Source organism: Acomys russatus, chromosome 15 (assembly GCF_903995435.1).
Source record: "Acomys russatus chromosome 15, mAcoRus1.1, whole genome shotgun sequence".
Taxonomy (NCBI): Eukaryota; Metazoa; Chordata; class Mammalia; order Rodentia; family Muridae; genus Acomys; species Acomys russatus.
Window position 1 is genome coordinate 13,482,086 of NC_067151.1, and position 7,017 is coordinate 13,489,102.

The following is a 7,017-nucleotide window of genomic DNA, read 5'->3' on the forward strand; positions in this document are numbered from 1 at the left end:
TTGAGACCAGCCTGGTCTACATAACTCATTCTAGGACATCTAGAGGTACACAAAGAAACCCTGTCCTGAAAAACCAAAAAATATGTCATTTATACATAAATAAAACAAAGCAAAAAAAAAAAAATAAGATATGCATCTTGGCACACCACCATGCTGTTTTCAGGAAGTGTTGGACATTTTTTATCTTTTGAGAGGTCTGAAAACCCAGGATACCCTCCCACAGCTCTTTGCTTCTCTCGTGTGGGTGGTGTTTTAGTGCTTTCCTTCCTACTCCCGTTTGTTCAATTTCCACAAATGTCTTCTTAGAAAAAGTGTGCGTGTGTGTGAGCATGAGTGTGTGAGTGTTTGTATTTGTGTGTGTGAGTGTGCGTGAAGGTCAGATGATAACCTTAAATGTTAATCTTTATTTCTCAGACAGGGTTTCTCTGTGTAGCCCTGGCTGTCCTGGACTCAATTTGTAAACCCTGCTGGCCTCAAACTCACAGCGATCTGCTTGTATCTGCCTCCCTCAGTTGAATGTCAGTATTCAGACTGAACACAGTGGTTGCTTTTGGAGACAACACCGCCCATGGCCCGGATCCTGCCAAGGAGGTCAGGCTTGCTGCCTGTGGGGCCCAGGAACCACTCACCTCTGCCTTCCCAGCACAGTAGCCGTGAGCAGAAACAGCCAGTCCCAGTTTGTCATGTGAATTCTGGGGTTCACACCCAGATATGATGCTTACCAGATAAGCTGAGCCATCCCCTCACCCCAGCAGGAGCTTACCCAACCTCCCCGCATTCCGTATGCTGCACCCTCTAACAAGAGAATTCCTCTTCCCTTTGCCTGGTGATCTGTTTCTATCCTCACATCCCCATTTGCTTCCCCTGACTCCATGGCAAGGGTAGCTATTTTCTTTCCAAATCTAGTCTATACTTACTCTTGGTTAGTGGTGTTCACTGAGGAGCATCTACTTAAGAATATTATTTTCATTTGTATGTATGCATGTGTCTATGTCTCTGTGTGTATGTCAAGTGAGTGCACAGACTGAAGAGACCAGAAGGGGGAGTTGGATTCTCTTGGAGCTGGAGTTACAGGCAGTTGTGTGCCACCAATGGTGGGTACTGGGACCCAAACTTGGGTCCTGTGGAAAAGCAAAGTGCTCTCAATCACTGAGCCATCTCTCCAGCCCCTGGTACCTACATTTGAAAAAAGAGTTTCTTTCACTGAATGTTTGCTGTACATGGTGATGCGTTTCATAAAGACCGCCTCCTTCATGGTTGCCACTTACTGTGACCACGCTCACTCCCACACACTCCCATTTCTTGTCCTCCTTTGTTGCCAGCCCTTCCTTCCGAAGCCTTGCTTCTGTTGCCATGTCTGTTTTTGTCTGTGTAGAATATTTGTCATTCTGAGCCTCACTTATTTTGCTTGATACAGTGATCTCCAGTTGTATCCACTTTCCAGTAAGTGATGTGATTTCATACTTCATGGCCAAACCAAAGTCCTCTGTGCATATACAGTATGCTTTTTTTTTTTTTTTAAATCTGAAAGACTTCTACTGACAAGTTGCTAGAAACTTCTCTATATGGAACAGGCAGCATGTCACCTTGGAAACCCACAAGAGGTTCTTTCTTTCTTTTCTTTCTTTCTTTTCTTTCTTTTCTTTCTTTCTTTCTCTTTCTTTCTCTTTCTTTCATTCATTATATATAATGTTCTGTCTGCATGTAATACCTGCTAGCCAGAAGAAGGCACCAAATCTCATTATAGATGCTTGCAAGCCACCATGTGATTGCTGGGAATTGAACTCAGGACCTTCGGAAGAGCAGCCAGTGCTCTTAACCTTTGAACCATCTCTCCAGCCCCAAGAGGTCCTTCTTAATTTGGTTTAACTTGTTTTGTGTAGAAGCGTTAATTCTAGAGGTTCTGGGACACCCCCCCTCCCCCAGGCAGAACTGTACCAACACCTGCCTTCTTCTCCTCTTCCTCCATTTCTTGTTCCTCCTCCTCCTCTTTTAATTTAAAGCATATGCTAGATTATTAAATCAACTACATGTTCAGGTGGTATGTATGCTTTCAGAATGAGTGGCACAGTAACGCCTCTTTGGTAAGTTCTGCCATATGTACATTTCTGTGTACAGAGCTATGTCACGAACTTGTCCTGTGCCGAGTGCCTGCCTTGTCAGTGGGTAGACAGCTTGCTTGTGATTGGGCCTTACTGGGGAGATGCTCCAAGGAAGGTTTTTCTGAAGTCCCTAGGTTTCCCATTCACGGCTTTTTGACAGCCGCTCTGGGGCTTATAATCAAGGTTTGCAGTCTGTAACAAAGTCAGGCATGTATATTGTCCCTTGCTTTTATTTTGTTGTTTTATTTTCATAGTTCTATAGATTAAATCCAGGGCCTTGCAGCTGCCCATCACTCAGCCACTGAGCTATCATCCCCAACCCTTGCATTTTTAAGATAGGGTCTTGCATTTGTTGTCTGGACTGCCTTGGAACTTCTGTTCTGCCTGCTTCTGCCTCTCAAATGCTGGGATTATAATGTTTGCACCATCATGCATAACTGTGTTACTTTTACATTTGATTACAGTTATCAAGGATCATAAAAATGTGCATTAATAAATCAGTAGAGAACATTTTATATGAAAATTTAAAATTGCATAAGAGTTATAAGGCACGGGATAACACTGAGATATAATATGAATAAATTAATAAAATATATTTTAAAAAGGAGTTATAAGGCACAGTGTTAGAGGTTTTGCTCTTTTTTTTTTTTTTTTTTTTAATTTTTAGTGTAAAATCAGGTCAAGAAGCATTACATTCTTCTAGACAGCCCTCCTCAAGGAAGAACTAGGCAGACAGAAAGAGAAAATTATATTGTGAAAAATTTAAAATGGAGAACAGGCATGAGAGTAAGGATAGGGAAGGAGGAAGAGCCCAGGGCTTGATGGGAAATTCCAATGCCAGCATACTGTGGGCTTGATGTCATGTGCAGCACTGTCCCCTCGGGTAGGCTAGAAGTTGAGGATATTGTCCTTGTCAGTAATGCTAAATCCCTTCAAAGGTGCTTTTGTGGTTTGTACTGTGGGAGGGAGGACATTACATCTTTTCATGTCCGGTTCTTGGGCTGAGCTGGTGAGGAAGTCCTGAACTGAGTCGACTTGTGAGGAGTTCTCACAGGAGAGGGAGAGAAGGCGGCATTGGGAAGGCGCAGGATTTCACCAGAGGATGGCAGGCCGATGAGCTTTTCACCTGTCTCCACATCGGTGCAATGAGTTAGGGCCAGATGGCAAAGTAAGAATATTAATCTAGAATTCATGGGCTTTACTCCAGGAAGAGGAAAGCATTGTTCTTAGCGGGAGAAGACAGCGTCTTTACTCTGTGTGGTACGTGGGAGGTGTTCAGTAATCTATGACTGGATGGGTGAATGACGTTATAGATGTCCAAACACAAGCTCGTGAGGTTTTGTTTGCACGTGAATATGTACACGTGTGTGTGTGTGTGTGTGTGTGCCTGTGTACATGTATGTGTGTGGGCAAGTGTATGTCATAACACATACAGATGACTACAACAATGGAGTTAGAGATGATTGGCCTTTTGAGTGGTGGTGCAAACTGCAGGACATGGGGCCTACTTGGAGGGAGCAGGTGGCTAGGCTGTGCTTTGGAAGGGTGTGTGCTGCCCTGGGCAAGGTCCTCTTAGATGCTGTGAGGTAGGCAACTTGCCTGCGTCGCCGCCTTCTTCCCAATCTTCTCCATACCTGAGGCAGGAAAACAACGAAGCAAGCTCATTGTACACTGAGACCTCCAAAGCCATGACCCACAAACCTTTGCTTCTTTAAGTGATTTTCTCGTCCTGTGCACAGTAATGCAAAGATGAGTAACAACAGCAACGAGAAGTGGCTCCCATTACTCAAGAACTTTACCTCCAGTTCAAACCTCTCCTTTGACCACCAGATTTCTTGATGCCTTTACTTGGCTAGTCTAATGGTGCTTGACAGTGTGTTCCAGGTACTCTTTAGTGGTCTCTATTTACCTCTATTCAAGGAAGGACTGCTACCTTCTAATTTTGTAGCAGGGCTCAGTCTTAACATAACATCTTACCTGTCGTATCCAATATAGCTTCATATTTTACTGTTTCGATCCACCCATGCCTCCTCATCTTAATTGGTCTGTGCTACTAACAACCCACCCAAGGGCCTCTGTTGTCACTCTTATGTGTATGTATGTGTTGTCGTATGTGTGTGCAGGTGTACTTACTCATGTGTATGCCCAGGGAAGCTAAAGGATAATATTAGGTCTCTTCATCCTCTTCCTTCCACCTTATCTTTTGAGACACTGAACCTGGAGCTTGCTGTTTCAGCGACAGTATCCATTGAGCTCCTGAGCGCCTCCTCTCTCTCCACTTCCCGGCCCAGACTGACAGATGTGTACCACCATGCCTGCTTTTATGTGGGTACTGGGGATGCAAACACAGGCCTCTACTCTTGCACAGCAAGCAGGTTAATTGCCAAGCAATGCCAGCCCTTGTAGTTACCTTTGAACTGGACTTTCCGTAAGCGCTGCTCCTGCAGGATACTCCCCACGTGTCAAGGAGGGCTTTCTCTTTCCAGAGTCCAGTATGATCATGACTTTACAGCCCTGTGAGGAGTCAGGGGTTGTCAGGATGTCGTCACCATGAAGTGACACGTGTTTCAACTTAACCCTAGGCCACTGAAGATGTAGGTGGCATTAAGAGAAAAACTGACTAGAGAAGGGAGATCACAGTAAGCCCAGTGTTCTGGAAGCACTGGAACCTTCTGGAATTCAGCCAGCAGAGTGATGTGGAATAGAAGATGACCTTCAGCCCTTTCTCACAGACTCGGAAGATCCTCCCATTCATGAGTACTCAGGAGGAACTGAGACAAAAAACGTGGACACTGTTGCTTCACGGCATGTTTTCAGCTGTGCAACTGCTCTGCGTGACTAATTTTTCAGCTCAGATTCATGGCCTCCTTGCTTTGTTCAGGCAGAAGCAGTGCGCTCAGAGCCATCGATGAGGAAAGCAAGCTGAAGAATCCAGGCTTCCGTCCTCACGGACTAGTCTGGGATCGATCGGTAAGACCACAGCCCGACCCCCATGCACATGGCCTGACCAGGATATGGATCCCACACAGCGCAAAGTGCTCTTGGTTTTTCTGCTGTGCAGGGGCTGTAATTGTACTGACAGACACAAGGAGCGTGCCTGCTAGGCAGCAGATTTCCCCCAGTTAAAAAATAAAGATGACCGTGACCCCTAGCACATGGTGTGGCACGGGTTCCTCACTGTGCCCCCATGGGTTGGCATAACAACCTTGATCCAGAAAGTCAGCGAGGTCCTGATGTCATCCAGGGTGCCCGTGGATGGATTTTATGCTCATAAAGTCAGGCAAGGAAAGAGGAGGAAAGGATTTGATGTCAAGTCACCCTGTATGGTGCTTGGGAGCCTCTGTTCAGAGTTGGGCCACAGCCTCCAGGTGGAAAAAACGAGTGTTGAGTGGGGCAGTATGTCGTGGACCTGGCTTCTTTTGAGCAGTTGGCACTACCTGTCGTAAGAAACGCATGTCCCACCTGTGGCCCTGGGCACAGAGTGTGCTTCATCGATGAGATTGGGAAAATGGAGCTGTTTGGCCAGCCCTTCATCCAAGCAGTCCACCAGACGCTGCCCACTCTAGGCACTGTGGTCCTTGGAACATCTCAGTTCCCAAAGGGAAGCTGCTGGCCCGGGCGGAGGAGATCAGGAACTGCCGTGACGTGACGGTGTTCAATGTCACCAAGGAGAATGGAAGTAGCTTCTTGCCAGATAATGGGACCTATTACAGAGCAGCTGGACCTGAAGCAGCAGCTGTCTCGGTCCAGCTTTGCCTGCTGGTCACGGCCTGTCCAGGTTTGCTGCCTCAGCATTGACCAGCCTTGTACCTTCCATCCAAGAGAGATGGGCAGCTGCTCTCTGTCAGACTTGCCTAGTGCCAGGAGAACAGTCCACTGTCTTGTGTACACTCAAGGCTCCTATCTCTATTTCCCCTTGCCATTGTGCCATGTGATTTGTGGAAATTCTAAAGTGAGTCTGGAATTTTCTCCTGTCAGGGTTGATAATGTGTCTGGGGCTGAGGAGAGAGAGATTCTGTCTTCCTTGACCTTGGATGCTATAGGTAGCAAGCACCTCTCCACGTGCAGTGTCAGATACTTCCAAAGAAAAGAAACTTAGTTCTCCTCTTCCTCTCTTGTTTATTTCTTTGTTTATTGCCTAAGAAAAGTGGAAATATATCTGTTGGTTCAGAAAAAAACTAAAGACAACCATAATTTTTCATGATGCATTTATTTTTTTAGTCCCACTCATATTTCTGATTCTATTTAGTGCTTTTTAACTTCCCATACAAAGCATCTTCCATTGTCTTTATGTACATCTCCTTGATGCTTTCAGTGCTACCAGTTATCTTCACTTATTTCTGCAATTTTCTACACCTGATATTTTATGTTTGATTATAATTCTCACTTTTGGATAATACTGCAGTATATGTCCACCCTTTCCTTTTAAAATTTCCTTTTCACCCAAACTTTCTAGAGGTTGAATGACCCAACGAATCAAGACTAGCTGCTTGAATTCTTTTATTTTTTTTTAAGTTTTTTTTTCAGTCACACTTGATCATATGCCATGATGAGTTTCATCATGACACTAACATGCATGTAAATAGCAGGGTTCTTCCAGATCCCCCTGTTAATGGTCCTGGTCCCCAACTCTTGCTATTTTCCTTTCTCTTCCCAGTGAGGCTTCCTTCTACTTTACTGCTCTCCCCTTCTCTCTCCCTCTCTCTCTCTCCCTCTCTCCCTCTCTCTCTCTCTCTCTCTCTCTCTCTCTCTCTCTCTCTCTGTGCACAGACACATACGTGTGACTCAATGGCAGCTCGTTCACAGGAAGATGAGTATCTACCAATGTCTCTCCCTCCCTGTTGTCTGGCTATAAATCCTCAGGGAGGGGCAGGACCTCTTTCATCACGAGATATTGACGGCTCCAATCTTGTGC

The 7,017-nt window shown here is 45.4% G+C and overlaps 1 pseudogene; it reads left to right on the forward strand.

Annotated features, from left to right (window-relative positions):
- The first annotated feature begins 5,257 nt into the window (after window positions 1-5,257).
- On the forward strand, window positions 5,258-5,900 carry LOC127199616 (cancer-related nucleoside-triphosphatase-like; annotated as a pseudogene).
- Window positions 5,901-7,017: the final 1,117 nt, after the last annotated feature.